Below are 23,279 nucleotides of genomic sequence, written 5' to 3' on the forward strand. Positions count from 1 at the left end.
GAGACGGGGAGCAGAGGAAAACCAAGGGGGGAAATAACTGGATACGGAATATATTTATATATATATATATATAATCTATCTATCTAACCAAGCGGCTGCGAGCGGGAGGGAGGACTGCGGCACACGGTCTGTGTGTGTGTGTTAGGTGGAAAGAGGGGGCAAGAGTGATTGAGGGTTCTGCGGGGCTGCACGAAAGTCTTTCCGAAAGAGGGAGGGAAGGAGGGAGAGAGTGAGGGAAGGAGGGAGGGAGGGAGAGAGGAGGGAAGGAAGGAGGGAGAGAGGGAAGGAGGGAGGGAGGGAGATAGGGAGGGAAGGAGGGAGGTGAGATAGGGAAGGAGGGAGGGAAGGAGGGAGTGAGAGAGGGAGGGAGAGAAGGAGGGAGGGAGAGAGGGAAGGAGGGAGAGAGGGAGGGAGTGAAGGAGAGAGAGAGGGAGGGAAGGAAGGAGGGAGTGAGAGAGGGAGGGAGGGAAGGAAGGAGGGAGGGAGAGAGGGAAGGAGGGAGAGATAGAGGGAGGGAGGGAAGGAGGGAGGGAGAGAGGGAAGGAGAGAGGGAAGGAGGGAGGGAGAGAGGAGGGAAGGAAGGAGGGAGAGAGGGAGGGAGAGAGGGAGGGAGGGAGGGAGGGAGGGAGGGAAAGTGTCCGGTAGCGAGAGGCAGGAGGGGAGTAGTAAGTAGGTGGAGCTGCGCCCTCTCGCACACACGGAGCAGGCAATGCGAGCCGGAGCCTCCATCTGTATGGCAGCTTGCGTGGACCATCCGCAGCGGAGAGGGAGTCTCGCCACAAAGTGAGGAGCCACCGCCACCGCCACCACCGTGCGCAGTCCCGGGGAGCCCAGCCAGCCAAGCCCAGCCAGCGAGGAAGGGGAGGAAGAGACGCCGGAGAGGGAGAGGGAGAGGGGGGCAATGAAGCCCCGCCGCGCCTGCCTTTGATCGGTGCACCCGACCGGATTTCTACTCGCCCTTTCTCCTGCTGCCAAGCACCGCCGCCTCCCGAACCAAAGTCTCTCCCCCCCCCCCCACCCCCCTAACCCAACAACAAGGCTCGCCTTCTGACAGGAGAACTCAGCTCAATCTCTCTGGTAAGAATAAAGGACTACACACACACACACACACACACATATACACATACAAACACACCCACACACACACAAACACACACACACACATATACATACAAACAAACACACACACACACACACACACATACACACCCACACACATACACACACACACACACACACACACACATACACACCCACACACATACACACACACATATATATATAGACACACACACACACACATACAAACACACACACACATACACCCACACACCCACACACACACAACCCCCACACACACACATGCATACACACACACACACACACCCCACACACACACACCCCACACACACACACCAAATATATGGACCGTCTCTTTCATCTTCAGGTCTCCACATTCATCACAGTCAACTTGATCCTTCAACTGGCTGGTTTGCTTTTGCATTTTACGCCTTAACAACCCTTTCTCTCTCCCCCCCCCCCCCCCCCCACACCCCACACCCCCTTCCACCCACCTAACTCTGTTATTTTGCCAATCCTCTCAACCCCCCCCCCCCCCCCTCCCTCCCTCCTCCTCGCACGTTGAATTTCTTTTGCCATTCGCACGTCTATTCTCATGGAAAGAGACCCCGCGTTTGGTTTACGGTTTTGATTTGTCCGTTCGTGTGTGGCGAGGAGGTGCGGAGGTAATACCAATATATCTTTACTGTCATTGTACAGGGGGTACAACGAGATGGTACAGGGGTAACACGTTCATTCACGCCGGGTGTCGGGAATACTAATGCAGGAGGAGATGTTTCGCAGGGAAATATAGCTTCCCAATCTGTGGGATTATTCTTTCCCCCCCCATCCCCCCTTAGCTCAGAGGCGAGCGTCGTTGCCTCTCCGACCACGGAATGCTGTGTGCTCGCTTTGTGTGTGTGTGTGTGTGTGTGTGTGTGTGTCATTTTTTAAAGTGGAGAAGGTAAGAAGGGGGTGTTTCGCCCGCTCACGGCGGCGGGGCTAGTTGGAAAATATTAGACGTGGTCGGGGAAATGGGGAAACGGTGGGGGGGGGGAAATGTTTGCCTCTCTGCCGGATTTCATTCGCCTTTGACCATTACTTTTCCCCCTCCACTCTCTTGTGGAAGAATGTCGCTGGCTGGTGGAAATCCCACTCCACTGACACCCCCAACGCTTGCTTCCAAGACATTCACTCAGCCGGCAGTGCATGGCACACAGACAGACAGACAGACCAACGTTCAATAAATGGTCACTTAAAACCTTGTATTAGTTATGAATGGAGCCTCGAGTCTTTCTGCGTGTTACATACAGTGCGTGGGAGACTTTAGTTGCACGTTGGGAGCCGTTTTTATTTTTTTTGTTGCTATTGTTAGTTCTTGACAATGCAGCGAGTTTTTTTACTTTTAATAAGTAAATGGAGTGGAGGTTGGCTTTTGGTAAAGTGTTAACTTGCTCAGCAATTCACTGGAGAAGCAGTATTGTCTTTGGTAACTCTGCATTAACTTAAGCCTGTGAGAATGGCGAAGAGCTGCTGGGGTGTTTTTTTTTGTTGATGTTCTGCTTGGCTGGCTAACCTGAATACTAAAAAGCATTCCATTAGCTGCTGACCCTGTTAGGGAGTTTTTCCCAATGGCTCCCGGTTTTCAAAAGCTACTGCAAGGGTCCAAGGGAGATGAAAAGGATCTCGCTAGTTCACTCTGAATAGCCCTTATCGCCATGCCAGCAGGTTAAGGAGCCCGGGACCAGATAGTGTTTCCTCTTTGTAAGGAAAACCATCCACCATTACTGCTGCAGTAGCTGTCATTCTATCGATTGTAACCGGAGGGGGCAAATTCTACTCATTTAACTTGGACCGTGGAAAGAGATAGCTTATTTTTATTACATTGGGTGGATCAAATGGATGGAGCGACTCGAGGTGTCATCACGTTCTCTCATTTTAAACAAACCGTGTGCACTGTGTTCTCGACAGCGGATACTGGTTTAGCCCTGATGGGTAAGGTAGTGGTTGGATAAGATGGAATGTTTGCCTTGAGATGGCAGGACTTGCAAAATGATGTAAATGCAATTGGAATTGACTTCAGGACTTGGCATCTTAAAGTACAACGAACTGTTTAACATCTGGCAGATGTCCCTGCCACCTTACTGATTTCAGTCTGTTTAATAAGATGGAAGAAATGTGCAAAATTAGTATGGGCAGACACCACCCAGACAACAGGATTTTGCATGAGAACTTTTTTAATTTTTGCATTTTTTTGTCCTTTCATGTATTTCCACTGATGATGTATAGTGAACAATGAAATAGACCAGAGATAGACACAAAATGCTGGAGTAACTCAATGGGACAGGCAGCATCTCTGAAGAAGGGTCTCGACCCAAAACGTCACCCACTCCACTCCTTCTCACCCGAGATGCTGCCTGAGTTACTCCAGCATTTCGTGTCTATGTTCGGTGTAAACCAGGATCTGCAGTTCCTTCCTACACATATGAAACAGACCAGTGCACGTTGCAGCTCTTGTCTTGAAATTCGTCGCAGCAAGGTTGTTGCATTCAAGATGTTTGGCTGAATGCACATTTACATCCTGTAGGGAGAAAGAAGTATTGAAGATTTGGGATAATTTTATGATGATGTGAAAGAAAATAACTGCAGATGCTGGTACAAATCGAAGGTATTTATTCACAAAATTCTGGAGTAACTCAGCGGGTCAGGCAGCATCTCAGGAGAGAAGGAATGGGTGACGTTTCGGGTCGAGACCCTTCTTCAGTCTGAAGAAGGGTCTCGACCCGAAACGTCACCCATTCCTTCTCTCATGAGATGCTGCCTGACCTGCTGAGTTACTCCAGCATTTTGTGAATAAATACCTTATGATGATGTGATGCTTAATTGGAAAATCTCATGTGTTGTCAAAAAGACAGTTTGGTCGTTTTTGGAATCTGTTCCTATATTGGATGTGGTGGCTAAATGAGAATGGAAATTTATTCATAACATGAGTGGGCATTGATTCCAAGGAATATTGCAAGACTTGGGGAACTGGTTTGAATTGGAGCCATGGTACACAAGCTAAAACTTGTACAAGGACTCTTCAGGGCTTTCCCTTTTCTTCATGGCCTTGAGCCTGTTCATGATTTTTGTAAAATCACCTCGGGTGGCCAGAGATAATTTGCACCATATTGCTGGATTTTTGGAAGAAGATGCAAGTCTTGAGTCGGAAAAGTTAATTTCCCAGTTTATCCAGAATGAGTTATTTCTCAGCCCTTGGGGGGGTCTCAGAGAGAGAACAGTTTGCAGCTTGTATGAAATATTAATGTGTTTGTCCATCTAGCTTTAATCCTTTCCTTTTTTCTGATCTCTAGTTTGTCGAAGGCTGTCTTGTTTCCAATCAAAGCCTGAGGCATCTTTTATCTTTTCTTTCAGGATTAATTTACTTGGTTTCGAGTTGTTTTTTGACAAATGTAGAGATAATGAGTGACTCCAACGTATGTCTTTTTCCAAACAGGGAGCAATTTTGAGACGTAGAGTCCACCCTTGATTTAAACCTAACGAACAGAGTGGATAATTGTTCCATCTTTGTGCACTAATGATCACTCATTTAAAGATATACTGAAGCTAGTTTGGCCCTGCTGAAAATACTTAGCAGCCTTCATTGACTTTGTCATCTCATTTCTGATAAGCAAATGAATAAGAATCTTTAATGACTTAAGCTTCAGAGCGTAGATGTGAATATTTTCAATTCAGTGACGTTATTTCGTAAGATGGAAAGAAAGGTCAGCTGAATAGTATAGTACGAAATTCATGTGGACATTGGTTAGTGTAGCTTTGTGTTGCTGGGTCTTTGAAATAGCTCCAGGCTATTTATCCTGTGTGGAAGGGGCTCAAAAAATGGCTCATTAAACTCATTTTCTCCTCCGGCTTTTTTTTTTCTCCTGCTTACAAGACGTTAACTCTTGAGTTTGTTAGAAGATGATTTCAACCAAATTTGCTCGATTATTTGGTTCACATCATTTGGCGAGACTGGATAACTTATCTAATATATGCTTTACCTGTCAGTTATGGATTTCTTTTGTTTTTTGGGCAGAAAGTCAGGCTTTGACAGAGTGCACAGGAACATTAGATCATCCTTTGTGCGGTTGAAGGTGACGCACAATGCTTCATGCCAATCTTTTGAAAAGACTACCCAGTAAAAGCTGAATGATTAAACTCGTGAGCAGTGGCGTGTTATAATAGGTTGGTGGGCGACAGCAGAGATTACTCGTATTTGTTTATGCAAGAAAGTGCTTAAAGTGCTGCTTTATTGAAAAGTTTCCTATTTCTGTACACATTAACCTGGTGGACTTGGAGTCAAAAAGACGCTGGTGGATTATTGAGTCCCATTGTTGGTATAGAAAGTCATTTTTCATACTGCTGTTTGCTTGTCGCCATGGCACACTGCAGTAATGGCCCCTGGGTGGAGGTGGGGACTGGTGAAAGAGCAGCATTTGAGGAATGTGCAAACAAATCTATATTTTAAAGCTTTTTGCCGAGGGAGAGAGCTCAGATACGATTGTGGTTAAATATGTTTGTAATCTTGAAAGAGGTAATTGAGCAAATTGAAGTGGGCAAAAGCTCAATAGTGATAGTTAACAACTAGCAACACTGCGTTTTGTCCGTTCATTTCACTGTGGAATTTAAGGGGTTGCGAAAAGGAAACTGGCCGTTTGGCCCACCTTGTCAGTGTTGAAGTCCACTTTCTCCGTGAGGATAGTGGACCCACTCACGTTCACCCATGGCCTTCCATAGAAACATAGAAAATAGGTGCAGGAGAAGGCCATTCGGCCCTTCGAGCCTGCACAGCCATACAATATGATCATGGCTGATCATCCAGCTCAGTAACCTGTACCTGCCTTTTCTCCATACCCCCTGATCTCTTTAACCACAAGGGCCACATCTAACTCCCTCTTAAATATAGCCAATGAACTGGCCTCAACTACCTTCTGTGGCAGAGAATTCCACAGACTCACCACTCTCTGTGTGAAAAAAAACGTTCTCATCTCGGTCCTAAAAGACTTCCCCCTTATCCTTAAGCTGTGACCCCTAGTTCTGGACTTCCCCAACATCGGGAACAATCTTCCCGCATCTAGCCTCTCCAACCCCTTAAGAATTTTGTACGTTTCTATAAGATCCCCCCTCAGTCTTCTAAATTCCAGCGAGTACAAGCCGAGTCTGTCCAGTCTTTCTTCATATGAAAGTCCTGCCATCCCATGTTACCATTCCGCTTCAAATGCCTCTGTGGAAGCCGATATCCACACTGTCCCGGTCTACAAGTAATGACGCGGTCACTCCACATGTGCAGCATGTTTAGTATAACAGTAAGAGGCAGCCCACAGAAGTGCTGTCAATGACTACCAACATCAAAAGAGACTCTTAACCACTGAGAGTCGTTCAAAGCATGAAGGTTGCCAAGTTTCTCTGTGTCCTTGAGTAGGGGGTTCACCGTTGACTTTAAATGTGACTGAAACAGTCACACATATTTACTGGGGCCAGAAGTGCAAATCAAAGGGCTATTGAGGCCATGCAGCGTAGGTTTACTAGGTTAATTCCCGGAATGGCGGGACTGTCATATGTTGAAAGACTGGAGCGACTAGGTTTGTATACACTGGAATTTAGAAGGATGAGAGGGGATCTTATCGAAACGTATAAAATTATTAAGGGGTTGGACAGGTAAGAGGCAGGAAACATGTTCCCAATGTTGGGGGAGTCCAGACCCAGGGGCCACAGTTTAAGAATAAGGGGTAGACCATTTAGAACAGAGATGAGGAAAAACTTTTTTAGTCAGAGAGTTGTGAATCTGTGGAATTCTCTGCCTCAGAGAGCAGTGGAGACCAATTCTCTGAATACATTCAAGAGAGAGCTAGATAGAGCTCTTAAGGATAGCGGAGTCAGGGGGTATGGGGAGAAAGCAGGAACGGGGTACTGATTGAGAATGATCACCCATGATCACATTGAATGGCGGTGCTGGCTCGAAGGGCCGAATGGCCTCCTCCTGCACCTATTGTCTATTGTCTATTTGCAGTCCATTCACTCTCATAACATGCACAAACTCCATTGACGGCATTTTCTGCTTGAAGCGTGCACCGCCATATACGTTGCACTGAAACGTCTTGCCAAAATGTCTTCCACAATGCCTTTCAAATCTGTGGTGTCTGCCTCCAAGCTGGACAAGGACACACGGGAATGCTTCCATTTGCAAACTTCCTTTGAAATCGTTCACCTTCTTGTCTCGGACGCCTTGGTGTCATTGAGCGAAAGCCCATATGTTGACCTAACAGCACTTTACGGGCATCTTCACCAGAGACTCCAAGTCATAAAGGTTCTGTGATGTATCTGTGCTTGCTCTCCCATTGACTGAAATCACATCCATTCCGTGACCCAATTTCACACAACTGTATCCCCAACAGGGATTCATTCACAGATTTAAAACTAACAGTTAACCAAGAACCATTTGCCATTTTAAAGAAGAATATTCCCAAAAAAAATTGCCAGCTTCTCATTGTTGGATTATTTCTTAACGACACCCCAAATGAGTTGCCTCTAAAAAAATTTACACTCTCCAACGGATGGAAACTGTTTCCGTTAACCTTATGAATTTACCTTCATATCTTCTAAACTGAACAAAATGCTGGAGTAACTCAGCAGGTCCGGCAGCATCTCAGGAGAAAGGAATGGATGATGCCTGACCTGCTGAGTTACTCCAGCATTTTGTAAATAAATACCTTCGATTTGTACCAGCATTTGCAGTTATTTTCTTATTCTAAACTGAACATGTAATTCTAAAGTATTCTACGTTTCTGGTGACCACCCACCCCTCTAGTTTTGGATATCTCTGCCATTCTGTACAGTTAATAGCCACCGAGCTCCAAAGCTAATATAAGATTGTAGCTAATAAATTCTCCTGTGCCAGTCAAGGCTTCCTTTTCCCATGACATGTTTGCAGAAGGGACTCGACCCGAAACGTCACCACCCATTCTTTCTCTCTAGAGATGCTGCCTGTCCTGCTGAGTTACTCCAGCGTGTCCTGCCTATCTACATGTAACAAGCCATGTGCATGGATCCCAAAGTCTATTTTTGTTTGTTGCTGTTTCTGAATTTTCACAATTCTTGAAAGTACGTGTCCTGTAGTTGAAGTCTAAAGTAAATGTCTCGCATTTGCCTACAATGAAATCGAGTGGCCACAGTTTTCTCCCATTACTCGAGCACTATTAATAGCTCTCTGTAATTTAATACTTCAGTGCTTGCTGCCTTTTTGTCAAAGGCGAACGTGGATGCGTGGCTTTCTATTCCATCATCTGAATCACATATAAATATTGTGAATAACTGTGGTCCAACAGGTATTTGTGGAACACCCCCGGTCAGATTCTGCCACTTTGAATACCTGCTCATTAATCTTGCTCTCCCTCCTGTCAACCAGTTTCTCAGCCAGGTCAATTCGATGAGCTTTAACTTTAACTGAGTCTCTTATGGGGGAACTTGAAAGATACCTTCTTGAAGCTCATAACATCTTAAAGACATGTGATTATGATGAGAACTGAAACAAAATATTTTTGTGTGGGGGAAATTGGCCCATCTAATGATGCTCACATCCCACGAATGAATGTATTTTGGAAAGAAAACATTTGTACTTTGGAAATATTCATGACGATCCTGGGGTGGTGAAAGGCCAATGCAACATTTTGCTCCCCAACACATCTTCGCAAATCGATCTTCAACGCAGACATTCTTTCTACCTCTGCCGTTAATTCACTTCCGGAAATCAGAATCAGAATTACCTTTATTTGTCATCCAAAAAACAAGTCTTTTGGACGAGATTTCGCCACCCACTGTCCAACAATAAGAGCAATAAAATACGCAATTACACAACCACAACCAACACAAAAACAAAAAGAAAGAAACATTCATCACAGTGAGTCTTCCCGGCCTTCCGCTGCAGAAACAAACCCTTTTGATGTGTTCGAAATTGTGACGTAATTAGAGATTGATCGTGAGTAAGCATGGGAATCTTTTTCTCCAAAGAGGGGAAATCCATTCAAATGTAAAGGAAATGTCATGCAAGTCTTCTGTGACCCTTCCGCCTCGTGTGTTTCTAAAGTTTGGATTGCGCATTGTGAATGCTCTGGTTTGAGTTTTAGCCAGAGAACTTGGATTTGCCAAATCGTTTGACCATGGGCGAGACGCACCTTATTAGTACAATTCTGTTTAGAATGATGATGACAATTCATCCTGGAGCTGTTTGTACTTGGTGCAAGGTGCATTTAAAAAATATCTTTCCATTTGCAGTTAATGAAAGTACACCATAGGAAGCTGTTTACCTGATCTTCACATTTGGTCGACCTTAATATAGAATCACAGTGTTTGCAAAAAAAAAGGTGGACAGCCTCACGATTTACTTCAAAAGCACTGGCCCAAATTTTATCCCTTAATGGGATTTAAAGGTTGATTATCTATATACTAAAAGGCTCATTTGTTTGTTCCTGAACTACAGCCAACACGGTACACGATAGCACGACAATTTTAGTCCCACCTTACACATCATCCCTTTGGTGCTAATGGAAGATGTTTCATTGAAATCGATGTTATATTTTTAAAGTTATTCACATTTTAAAGTTGAAATCCATCTCCTGGGGAGGGAGGATATGAGGTGTTGAGGGGAGGGGGAGGGCGGGTAGGGGGGGGGAGGAGGAGGTAGGGGTGGGGGAGGGGGGAGGAGAGGGTGCTGCACCAATGCAGGAGAGGTTTGGGCCCAACAGGTCCACATAGTCTAGTCCTCCATATTACTGCAGATGTCTGTGCTGTTTATATTACCTTGATACATGTCTTGTGACTATCTCAGAGGTTTGGCAAGAAAATAATAAGCGTGAAAGTGCACCGTACATACATGTGTTGTATATTAACTGTAAAAATTAAGAGTAATTGTACTGTTTCTCTAAACCTATGTAAAATTGTTAATTTGGGCTGAGAGTATACAATTTTACAAGGTACTTAAAAAACCCAATTAGGTTTGCTCATTGCATTCGATCTTCTAAAATATCATGCCTGCATGTATGCTTCCTTTTGTGCTTGTGCAACGATGTTCTGGTTTAAGTCAAGGGTGAAAGCAACTTCCATTTTTTACCAATATGGTCATATTCATTAATTTGAACAATTTTTTTTAGTTTAGTTTAAAGATAAAGCCCGGAAGCAGGCCCTTCACCGACCAGTGATCTCTGCATACTAACACTATCCTACATGGGACAATTTGACATTTATACCAAGCCAATTAACCTACCAACCTGTGCGTCTTTGGAGTGTGGGCGGAAACTGAAGATTTCGGGGAAAACTCATGCTGGGCGCTGGGAGAGTGTACATATTCCATTCAGGCAGCACCCACACTCAGTATCAAACCCGGGTCTCTGGCGCTGCAAGGCAGCAGCTCTACCGCCGGCACCACTGTGCTACCTATTGATATCGTGTATTGATTGTGTTGATCTTAGTAGGATGCCGTGCCAACCTGACCTGCCTTGATTCTTTGCCTCTGTTAGTTGTTGCTGATCAGTGACTCTGGTGACTTGGTTCATTATTGGGGAATTGCGCTCTCTAGATTACATCTGTGAGTTTATCCAGTACATTATCCCACTTAGCCAAGATGACATCTGGATTCTGCCAAAAGAAATTGCATGCACTAATGGGCAAGGGTGAAAGGTCACTTTTAGCGCAAAGTCCCTTTCTCATCTTCCATTTTCTCATTTGATAATTTATGAAGATTGCTCATCTGTGTTATGTCAGAAAGCTATGTTTGGGAATGGGTATATTTTCAAAGAGATTTGTCTGGCTGCAGGGAAGGAGCAAGGAGGGGGGGGTGGAACTGTTGTTCTCCCTTAAGATGATTCAATGATACTTTATCACAAGCTGGGTAGGCCGGACTGAAGGCCGTCTGTGTGTGTCCCAGTTGATGGACTTGTATGAGACAAGCCCTCTTGCATCACTGGCCGGTGAAACATAATGCAGCCAATGTGAAGTCAGTGTTGAACCCATTGTTATTGATATCAGCACCGCATGGCTCTGTGTTTAATTGCCGACATTTCCTTGGAGAAACCTTGGTGGCGCAGTCAGCATCTCAAATGAAAACACTTGCGAGGTTTCAGCGTGAAGGGAAGTGATTGAAGACTAAATTAGAGCTATGTTTTCTCGTGTTGCCTGTCAAGCTGTTTAAGACTGTGCGCATTCTCGCTTTAATAAGCTTTATCCTCTTGCGCTTGTGCACTTAGCGTCTTTTGATGCAAATTTGACTTGCATACTAAACCAATGCGTTTTGGAGAAAATAATTAAAAATCCAAGCTGGCGTCTGTGCGCGGAGAAGGAACGGGGGATGGGCAAGGGAAGGATTTTTTTTCTACGAATCGGCCCAAGAACCGAACCCCTTTGTTTTCTCTGCTTTCTTTCATTGGACCAAAAGTTTTGCAAGGAATTCCCAATTACTCTGACACATTTTCAATATTATTACGGAATTGTCTGATAGATTTCCGGAGGAGGCCCTGCGTTGACCAGAGCCGTACCTTCACGAAGGACAGCCGTTATATTTGTTGCAAGTAAATCGCCTCCATCTCAGGAGATCACTGCACGAGTTCCCCAGGCAGTGTGTGAGGTTCAACTAATAGACAATAGACAATAGGTGCAGGAGTAGGCCATTCGGCCCTTGGAGCCAGCACCACCATTCAATGTGATCATGGCTGATCATTCTCAATCAGTACCCCGTTCCTGCCTTCTCCCCATACCCCCCTGACTCCGCTATCCTTAAGAGCTCTATCTAGTTCTCTCTTGAATGCATTCGGAGACTTGGCCTCCACTGCCTTCTGAGGCAGTGAATTCCACAGATTTACAACTCTCTGACTGAAAATGTTTTTCCTCATCTCCGTTCTAAATGGCCTACTGCTTATTTTTAAACTGTGGGCCCTTGTTCTGGACTCCCCCAACATTGGGAACATGTTTCCTGCGTCTAACGTGTCCAACCCCTTAATAATATCAGATGGTTCCTTTGCAGTTTTGCCCCATCAGATGGTCATGAATGGAGATGTTTTACGCCATTTGCACTTCATTGGGTAATGAATGCCTGCAAACAGCAAGACCTGGGCAACATTTGGACAGGGGCTGTCAAGAGCCATGCAGTGAAATAGAGTCATAGAACGTATTGCTGTTCCTTCATCAATGTAGAAACTCCATATCCAACACCTTCACCAGGGCTAGAGCAGTTCAAGAAGATGGCTCACCATGTCCTTCATTAAGGACAATTGTGGATAGGCATTAAATATTGATTTAACCAGTGCCTCTCTTGTAAATGAATATTAGACATCATCCAATGTTTTTTTTATAAATGCACTCAACACGATCCCTTGCATTAACATTGAACATGTGCTCATGAACAGCCAGATATAATGAAATTGTTATTCATTAAGCTGAAGAATATTTTCATAATTAGTGCCTGAAATGTCCATGTTGTGGCACAATACTATTCATCAGTGAGGTGCAGACATCTTGTGTCTTCACTGCTTAGGTTCTGAGTTGCTTGAAAGTAGTGCACAGGAAGTAGTGCACAGGAAGGTTGTATTAAGGTTGTATTACGAATGATAAGGGGTCCCTAACAACTATCTACCTCATTGAGGACCCTTGGACTATCTTTAATTGGACTTGCACTAAACGTTATTCCCTTTATCATGTGCAATGTGGGCGCCTCGATTGTAATTGTCTTTCCGCTGACTGGTTAGCATACAACAAAAAGCTTTTCACTGTACCTTGGAACATGCGAAAATAAATTGAACTAAAGTAAAATAGTGAATCCATATATTGAATGAAAGCTTTGCAAAGGGATAGTGAAATTTCTGGTAAAAGTGAGGCAATCTTGGATCACAGTTGAATGAATGAATGAATACTTTATTGTCCCATGTGACAAGTCGCAGTGAAATTCTGTGCTTGCATACCCAAGGTATGCAAATAGTCACCACATAAAGGGCGCTGACAAAGTTAAGGGCCTGTCCCACGTTAGTCGATTTTAAGGCGACTGCCGGCGACTAGGCTGTCGCCGACAGTTCGCCGGGGTGTCGCGGGCATGATCGTGAGGAGTCTTCCAAGAATCATAGTGGATCTCAGCGCGTCGCTGAGAAATCATCCGGAGTGAAATTTCTCGGCGACAGCTGGCTTGTCGCCAGGTATCGTTGCTTATTGCGGGCACTGTCGCCTGCTGTCCCCAGGTTTGCTAGGTTATACTTAGATGCATTTAGAAGCACATTATATTAAAATAAGTAAAGTCATTTCAAAATACCATAAAATGCTTGTGTTTAACCAATTTATTTACCGTCAGGACATTTGACAGGTAGATTGGAGGCGACAGTTTGACGGTCAGGTAAGTGTGGGAATTTTCGCGATGTTTATGGCCATCATCCATTACATTTAAAGTGGGCTCCCAACCCAGATATGCAACCCAGAAACCAGATATGCATCTCCCGTACATTTTCAAAGAATGCCCACACACTTTTCACAAAAATCCACTTAACCACTTTAAAAATTATTATTTTTAATACAGCTATTAGTAAACTGGAGGTCAATCCAGTTTATGCCTTGTTACAGTGAAGCTTGGTTTTTAAGTAACCCATACAAGATGTTATAGTTCAAAACTCACAAGTACTTACCGACTTGTCAGTGATTTCAGTGAACATTAGGACGCCGGAGGAGCATTGACAGCGTGGGAATTTCGCGATGTTACCGAAAACGCTGTAATCTCGACCTGACTCGGCATTGTCGTGGTCATTGTCGTCGGGTAAAAGAAAAGTTCGGCGATCTGCTACGACTTTGGCAGTCGCCTGTAAAATTGCCTAAAGTGCGACAGGCCCTTTATAAAGTATCTGCGCCAGGTCCCCATTTGTTCTCCCCCCCTCCTCCTCCCCCCCCCCCCCCCACCCCCCCGCACCAGGTCCCCTCATGCCGGGTCTTCCCTTTGTTCTCCGCCCTTACTCTCCCCCCCACCCCCGCACCAGGTCCCCCATGCCAGGTCTTCCCTTTGTTCTCCCCCCCGCACCAGGTCCCCCATGCCGGGTCTTCCCTTTGTTCTCCCCCCCTCCGCACCAGGTCCCTCCATGCCAGGTCTTCCCTTTGTTCTCCGCCCTTCCTCCCCCCCCCCCCCTCCACACCAGGTCCCCCCATGCCGGGTCCTCCCTTTGTTCCTTTCTGCACCCTTACTCCCACGTGGTGCCAACCTCTCCTCTATCGCCACCAGGTCCCTTCCTAACTCTTCAGTGGGCCCGACCCAGGCCCCAGCCATGGGCGCCGTCGACCCAGAGGCCGCCACGGGCTCCATCCCGTGTGTTCGTAACAATCTGCATGTGTTTGTAGCAACCTGCATCTTGGAACTGGACTGAGTGGCAAAGCACTCGGACATAATTCCATGTATCTGGATCGGTGGCCAGTTTTCGACTTGTTTCAGCTGCCGTTGAGCCTTTCTTTTCAACTCTGACAACCAATCGTTGTCTCAGTCGCTGAGGTATTCATAGTATTTAGAAGCTGCTCGCTGACACGCTGAACTGAGGCCAGAAACATTTCTATTTTCGAATTAACCCTCTGCAAATTGCCCATTCATTGTGCCCTCGTCTGCGGTAGAAAACTTTATTATCAACAGAGGGAGCTGTTATGACTAATCGTGGGGAATCCCATCGTTCTCTCAGCAGTCTGTGGAAGCCTCACTGTGGATTGCTGCCGGAACCATTTATATAATTGTGTTGTGGTCTGTGGCTGGCATTCCCATTTATTATAGTGGCAAGTACTTTTGCTGTCTGATTTGCAGTCACAGCAGATCATTGTTTAATTCCCGAAGATTCCACACATTACCCTTCCACCCCTGTACCTCCCTCTCCCCTGACTCTCAGTCTCAAGGAGGGTTTCGACCCGAAACGTCGCCAATTCCTTCTCTCCAGAGATGCTACTTGTCCCGCGGGGTAACTCCAGCATTTTGTGTCCACCTTCGGTATAAACCAGCATCTGCAGATCCTTCCTACACATTGTTTAATTCCCTGTGAATTAACTAATTGTCAAAGCATTTCGGGTGGTGTGAATGGTTCAGCGTATTTTTTTTGTTTTTGTCTATGAAATCAGGTCAGAGATTTCACTGTCGCTGCAATCAGTGAATAGTGGAGTCTTTGAAATGAACATGCAGTTTGAATGGGATTATTGGCATGTGAGATTTAAAAAATAATTGTTTTTAGAATTTCGTTGGAAGGTCAGTCAGTCACTCTCGATCGGCATGAGCTCATAACATGTATGTGTGATAAATAAAAAACCTAGTTTTGATAATAGACAATGGGTGCAGGAGTAGGCCATTCGGCCCTTCGAGACAGCACCGCCATTTATCGTGATCATGGCTGACCACAATTCTCTGTGGTCTTGAATGGATGTGTTCCCAAACCGTACTGTGATGTGGTATTTGGAGTGAGGTGCCGGAGGAGGTAGGTGTTGAGGCAGGTACTATAACAACGTTTTAAAACATATTTGGACTGGTACATGCATTGGATAGGATAGAGAAATCACATCATGTTCCCGATGTTGGGGGAGTCCAGAACCAGGGGCCACAATTTAAGAATAATGGGTAGGCCATTTAGAATAGACACGAGGAAGAACTTCTTCACCCAGAGAATCTGTGGAATTCTCTGCCTCAGAAGGCAGTGGAGGCCGATTCTCTGGACGCTTTCAAGAGAAAGTTAGATACTCTTAAAGATAGCGGAGTCAAGGGATATGGGGAGAAGGCAGGAACGGGGTACTGATTGTGGATGATCAGCCATGATCACCGGGAATGGCGGTGCTGGCGCGAAGGGCCGAATGGCCTACTCCTGCACCTATTGTCTATTGTTTAGAGGGATATGCAGGCAGGTGTAGATGGGGCACATTGGTCAGCTTGGTCAAGTTGGGCCAAAGGGCCTGTTTCCATGCCTTATGACTCTGACTCTTAAGTGCAGATGAATTGGATAAGATGGTTAGACGAAGAATGAACATTAACCTCTGCTGAACAGATTAACCTCAGCTAATTTCTCTATTATGTCAATACACCCAGTAGTGAAGGATGTGTAATGGAAAAAAGGAGGTTTGTCGACTCACGCCTGATATTGCGCACCCTCCCATACTCAAACCCACCAGCCACTGTAGTATTAATTGCAAATAATGCACTTTGGACCCAAGGCCAGTTAGGATACAGATCACTAATGATCTTCATTGATAGAACACAATCGATGGGCTGAATAACGTTCACCAGCTCCGAGGTTGTGCAAGCAAGCTGCATTGACTGAATGGTTGAAGTTGAGATAATCTATTCTTGGATGGATCTGTGAACCTAAATCAATGTGCAATTGTCAATGTGCCGTGCTTGTTAGAAGTAATCGCGTTTTCTGAAATAAAATAAACTAGAAGTTGGCCATTATAAAAACCTTCCAAAATGAATTGTTCTTGAAAAGGCGTTCAGTTTAATTTGTGTTTTGCAGGTGACTAATTGAGGTGATTTAAAAAAAAACAGAAATAAATTTAATAAGCATTAAATTCTTGTGGCTTCATGCACCTTTCAACGGTGTGTTTTAACAAGGGAGAAATACTGTATTGAATTTGATTAAAAGATCACTAAAGCTTCCATCCCAAATCAATCTGAAGGTCATTATTCGCTGTAATGAACACTTGCATGGGAAGGCAAACTTTTCCCATCGTGTTACGGGGAACTTGACTCTTGTGGAAAATGAACACGTGGAACATTGCATTTCAAATGTACCATTTTTAACCTTTTTTTTTTAACAACATTCCGTAATCTGTTCAGAGCCATTTTGTGAGCGGTGTTTTCGTTTAATGGAACCACATAATTTGGCTGTAAATGTTTGCATTTCTGGACATTTTAAGGAGGTGGTGCTTTCAATCACACTGGGGCCTGTGACCGTCGTAGAGACTCGAGATCTTAAACTGGCACTGCCAAGATCTTTTGCAAAATATAGCATCGATTTTGACCAGGTTGTTGAATGATTTACCATGTGTACTTTGGAATCTTAAGTGAGGGAATTGCAAAACTAAAAGTAAAATTTGAAAAAAGAATTCAGACGCCACAAGACGATAAAATAACAGATTTGCTGAAATGTAGCATCTGAAACACGTGTGTAACTGGACCATATTAAACGAATTGGTAATCCATGATTTGACTTGCAGAATTAAGTGCTGGCAGTGGAGAGGGTCCAGAGGAGGTTTATGAGGATGATCACGGGGATGATTGGGTTTGACGCATGAGGAGCGATTGACGGCTGGAGTTTAGAAGGATGAGGGCGGATCCCAGTGAAACCGAACGAACAATGAAAAGCCTAGATCGGGTGGATTTATTGCCACAGACAGTTGTGGAGGCCGACATTGGGTATTATTAAAGTGGAGATTGATAAGTTCTTGCTTGGTAAGGACGTCAAAGGTTACAGGGAGATGGCAGGAGAATGGGGTTGAGTGGGAAAAATAGATCAGCCAAGATTAAATGGTGGTGCAGATTGGATGGGTCCAGTGGCCTCATTTTGCTCCTATGTCTTGTGGTCTTATGAACCTGGGAAATATGGACGGTGCATTAAAGATCTGTCATTCAGCCATGCAGAGTCGCATCCGATCCCTGGTGTGAATCAGCCAGCTTATAGTAACCGGAGCATGGATTAACGGTGTGGGAAGCAACTGCAGATGCTGGTTTAAATCGAAGGTAGGTACAAAATGCTGGAGTAACTCAGCGGGTCAGGCAGCATCTCTGGAGAGAAGGAATGGGTGACGTTTCGGGTCGAGACCCTTCTTCAGACTGATCTGATGGATCGGATCAGAGGGATAAAGGGTGCTGCTGACCTGGGACTTGGGGGGGAGGAAGATGGAGGCCAGTTCAAGATGCAGGCCAGTACAAATAGCCGTGCGCTTGCAAGAGCTCCCTGCTTGATAAGCAACATTCCCTGTAGCAATTCATCTGCTGCTCATGGCTGTATATCCCGACATTGAGACACGTTAATGAGGGAGGTGAGCGGGGTCGTGGAATGTGAGAAAATGAAAGAACAAACTGTTGTGAGGACATAAGGTAATTTGACTGCGGAATTAGCACCTTCTGTTCTTTGCCATCCTGGAGTATATTACCACCATTCAATCATCCCCGTCAATATTTTTAAGAGACGTTATTCACCCTGTGGGGAAAGCTGACTTTTTAATTAAAACAGTACTGATCTGTGCCTCTGGGTTGGATGAGGTCAGCAAGTCAATCAAGTATGATGGGATGGACAGGAGCCAATCAGTCTGCTGAGTTGTTAGTGTGTTTGGAGGGATTGATTGCTGCAGCACTTCAGCGGGATTGAATTTCCCGATCACTTTCATTCGCTTCTCCGGAATATGCAGCATCCATTAATGGCCATTTTATTAATCCGAGTCCGAAAACTTATTTGTGCGTGCAAATTGAAGTAGAAATGGTCCGAAGGTTGATCTAATAGACCTAATAAGCCTAAATGCTCGCTTCATTTGATGTTCCTTCCCTGTGCGGTGTGAGATTAGTCCAGGCAAAAAAAGGTGAGTCACGGAAGGAATATAACCCACAAACGTTGTCTTGCTCGATTGCTAAAACAGCAAGGAGACTTATTTTGGGAAGGCAATTTTGACAACATGAAGCAATGTGAAATGTACAATAACATTTGCTATTTGAACACGGCAGTGGGATTTTAAATATTGACCAAATTAGACATACCTTTAGTGTCCTGTATCTGTCTCCTGTTTTGTCTGCCATTGGAATAAACAGAAGCCAGCACTGATGGTGGAAGACTATTGCAGCGTCTGCTTCTGCTGTGATCTGGTGGAAGATTTTGCCAGATTTATTTGTGTTAATTACAATGTGGTATTGTGGACGAACTTGATGAGGGAAGCACGAGAGCATTGTGCTTTGCAGTTTTCTTCTGGAGCAGCGAGTTTAGTTTAGTTTAGAGACACAGCGCGGAAGCAGGCCCTTCAGCCCACCGAGTCCGCTCCGACCTGCGATCCCAGCACAGTAACACTATCCTACACACTGGGGACAATTTACAATTATACCGAGCCAATTAACGTACAAACCTGCACGTCTTTGGAGTGCTGGAGGAAACCGAAGATCTCAGAGAAAAACCACGCAGGTCACGGGGAGAACGTACAAACTCCGTACAGACACCACCCGTAGTCACGTTTGAACCCAGTTTCTCTGGCACTGTAAAGCAGTAGCTCTAATGCTGCGCCACTGTGCCGCCCCAACAAATTTGTTTGTAGTGTTGTCAAATTAGTTTGCGGGGCTCACACTGCCTGTCCAGTTGACTTAAGTTTCCCTTTTTAAAATTCAACATTTTGGTAAGTCGCTGAAATATTGCCCTCTTTCACTGGCTCTTCTGCCGAATGGCGATGCCCATGGACTGCAAATATCTGCAAATATCTCAAGGCAGTGTTGATTCTAGTTGTTAATTCCCTGAGCATCTCCATTCCTAAATTAGATTACACAGATGGATCAATGGGGTAATTTAATGTAATCCATTCCAGAGGTGGCATGGTTTTGTTGATCTGCAAAAAAGAGACCAGTGATGTATTTATTCAGATGCAAGAAAATTGTATTTTGTAATTGTAAATGGTACACGCACGCCTTTGATAACAGCATACCTCCTTGTTTGCAGAGATGTGGGCCTGAATATAGTACTCTTACCGCTGGAGAGTGAGTCGGGGGGGGGGGGGGGGGGGGGGGGGGAGGGGGTGGTTTGTTGCAAATGATTGAATATAAATGTTTTCTTTATTGATTTGTGGTAACTGGAATGATTTTTGTTAAACCGTTTTGAAGGGATAGTCCCAGGCAAATGAGAGAAGAATTAACATGAGACGTTAGAAGGCCCAGGCAACAAGAAATAAAAATGTGCTTGAGAAAGAAATGTATTGAAGAACGGGATTTGGGTGCGGGGAAACATTATTTTTAATGTTTACCACACTCCGTTGAGTCCAAATCTCTCCTGTGGATCTCTCCTGGGGCAACCCACCCCCCAACTGACGATCCTGCGGGCTCGGCAACCCTCTCCAACTGACAAAGCCCATTGCCGGGCGGGGAGTGTCCCCCTAGGTCGTAGGCGGGCGAGGGGGGACAGGGAAGGGGGGTGGGTGACAATAGACAATAGGAGCAGGAGGGGACCATTCGGCCCTTCGAGCCAGCACCGCCATTCAATGTGATCATGGCTGATCATTCTCAATCAGTACCCCGTTCCTGCCTTCTCCCCATACCCCATGACTCCGCTATCCTTAAGAGCTCTATCTAGCTCTCTCTTGAATGTATTCAGAGAATTGGCTTCCACTGCCTTCTGAGGCAGAGAATTCCACAGATTCACAACTCTCTGACTGAAAAAGTTTTTTCTCATCTCCGTTCTAGATGGCCTACCCCTTATTCTTAAACTGTGGCCCCTTGTTCTGGACTCCCCCAACATTGGGAACATGTTTCCTGCCTCTAACGTGTCCAACCCCTTAATAATCTTATACGTTTCGATAAGATCCCCTCTCATCCTTCTAAATTCCAGTGTATACAAGCCTAGTCGCTCCAGTCTTTCAACATATGACAGTCCCGCCATTCTGGGAATCAACCTAGCAAACCTACGCTGCACGCCCTCAATAGCAAGAATACAGTTGACTCATCTCCCCTCTGAAAGGGCCCAACAATTTCAGGAATTAGTGTGGATGGACAGTACATGGCGTTATAGGCGGTAAAATGTTTAATGCCTTGCCCCAGTATTTATTCGGGTGGCAGATCAGATGACTGGCATTGGAAGATGAGATATGGAAGGATATAATGGCATGTAAAATAAAAAGAACATTATTGGAGTAATGAAATTCAAATTACAATTCCACTTGTCTAGACAGAGGCCATCCATAAAATCTAAAGGAATGTAAAGAGGACAAGGTGCCTTTATACAATTAATAATTCAATAGAGAAAGGTTGAGTACAAGGTGGCCAGCCGTTGTTACGCTCTGTACTTGGGTGTACTACTTATCAGTTTAATGGAGGTGAGAGCAAGAGTAATCAAATTTCCAATGAAGGAGTGGAAAAAAAAGAGGATGTAAAAAAATGCAGAAAAGAAAAATGTAATAATGAGTAGCCATAAAAGCAAACAGATGCTGGAAACACTCAGCGGGTCAGACAGCATCTGTGGGAAGATAAATAGAGTGAACGATCCAGTTAGAAGACCAACTAGCCCGTTTTCCTTCTTTCCCAGTTGTAACGAAGGATCTCTGACCTGAAATGTTTACTAATCTGTTTCCCTCTCCAAAGATGTTGCCTGACCTGCTGAGTGATTCCAGCATTTTCAGACTTGCAGCATCTGCATTTTTTTTTTCATGTAAGGAAAATCTCAACCAACCTATTTATTTTGCATTGGTTGCAGAGATAGTGGGTTGGATAATGGAGCATGTGTAGGTTTCAGTGGAATGCCAATAGAGTTGGGAGTGGGAATGTAAAGAGTGAGATAGCTGGCTGAAACATAATGGGGGGTATGATTTAAGAGGTAACTATGCGAAATGGTCCATGGATACTTGATGGTAATCAAGGTTGGACGAGATGAGAGGGGATCTTATCGAAAAAGGATGAGAGGGGATCTTATCGAAACATATAAGATTATTAAGGGGTTGGACACGTTAGAGGCAGGAAACATGTTCCCAATGTTGGGGGAGTCCAGAACCAGGGGCCACAGTTTAAAAATAAAGGGTAGGCCAGTAGGCCATTTAGAATGGAGATGAGGAAAAACTTTTTCAGTCAGAGAGTTGTAAATCTGTGGAATTCTCTGCCTCAGAAGGCAGTGGAGGCCAATTCTCTGAATGCATTCAAGAGAGAGGTAGATAGAGCTCATAAGGATAGCGGAGTCAGGGGGTATGGGGAGAAGGCAGGAACGGGGTACTGATTGTGGATGATCAGCCATGATCACATTGAATGGCGGTGCTGTCTCGAAGGGCCGAATGGCCTACTCCTGCACCTATTGTCGATTGACCAAGGGCATGTTTCATAACTCATTGACAGTGTAGATATAGGCATGATTGCTGTCCTAAAACATTTAAATCTCTCGTATGCCACAACAACCAGAATTCAACATCGTTCTAGATATGACCTAACCTGACACTCAACTCGGGTGACATGATGAATTATACTCTCCTGAATAACCATGTCAAACGAACTGTTTGTTGACTCTTTGCAATGGTCAGATCAGCTGAGAATCCAGTCTTTACAAAGATTTCTCCATTTCCTTTTGATTCTTTTTCCCTTGATTATTCTGATCCAGACTATATACATGGATGAGCCAAAACATTATGACCACCTGCCTAATGTGCTGTTGGTCCTCCGTGTGCCGCCAAAACAGCGCCGACCCACCGGGGCATGGACTCCACCAGAGCCCTGAAGGTGTCCTGGTGTATCTGGCACCAAAACATTAGCAGCAGATCCTTCAAGTCCTGTAAGTTGCGAGGTGGAGCTGCCGTGGATCGGACTTGTCGATCCAGCACATCCCACAGATGCTCAATCGGATTGAGATCTGGAGAATTTGGAGGCCAGGGCAACACGGTGAACACTTCATCATGTTCCTCAAACCATTCCCGAACAATGTGTGCAGTGTGGCAGGGCGCATTATCCTGCTGAAAGAGGCCACTGCCATCAGGGAATACCATTGCCATGAAGGGGTGTACCTGGTCTGCAACGATGTTTAGGTTGGTGACACATGTCAAATTGACGTCCACATGAATGGCCAGACCCAGGGTTTCCCAGCAGAACATTGCCCAGAGCATCACACTCCCTCCACCGGCTTGTCGTCTTCCCACAGTCGGTTCGGACCAGAAGGGATAGCCTTCGTTGCTCTCGCGCATCGATGAGCCTTGGGTGCCCAACACCCTGTCGCCGGTTTGTGGTTTGTCCCTCCTCGGACCACTGTCGGTAGGTACTCACCACTGTTGACCGGGAGCACCCCACAAGCCTTGCCGTTTCAGAGATGCTCTGACCCAGTCGTCTGGCCATAACGATTTGGCCCTTGTCAAAGTTGCTCAGGTCTTTACTCCTGCCCATGTCTCCTGCATCCAACATGTCAACTTCAAGAACTGACTGTTCACTTGCTGCCCAATATACACCACCCCTTCACAGGTGCCATTGTAACAAGGTAACCAATGTTATTCACTTT

At 45.2% G+C, this 23,279-nt stretch overlaps 1 protein-coding gene across 20 annotated transcripts in view; it reads left to right on the forward strand.

The window, feature by feature from the left end:
• Window positions 1-612: 612 nt before the first annotated feature.
• The window catches only part of LOC144611956 (adhesion G protein-coupled receptor L3-like), a 662,323-nt gene continuing 639,656 nt past the window's right edge, over window positions 613-23,279 (forward strand). For 7 of the 20 annotated variants that reach the window (XM_078431406.1, XM_078431434.1, XM_078431415.1 and 4 more), the window contains exon 1: window positions 613-1,077. The gene's annotated coding sequence lies outside the window, so the exon portion shown is untranslated. Of the gene's footprint in view, window positions 1,078-1,643; window positions 1,746-23,279 lie in introns of those variants that run through there. The other 13 variants (XM_078431316.1, XM_078431342.1, XM_078431376.1 and 10 more) reach the window with 4 other exon arrangements.

This window comes from Rhinoraja longicauda, chromosome 3 (assembly GCF_053455715.1).
Source record: "Rhinoraja longicauda isolate Sanriku21f chromosome 3, sRhiLon1.1, whole genome shotgun sequence".
In the NCBI taxonomy this organism is placed as follows: domain Eukaryota; kingdom Metazoa; phylum Chordata; class Chondrichthyes; order Rajiformes; family Arhynchobatidae; genus Rhinoraja; species Rhinoraja longicauda.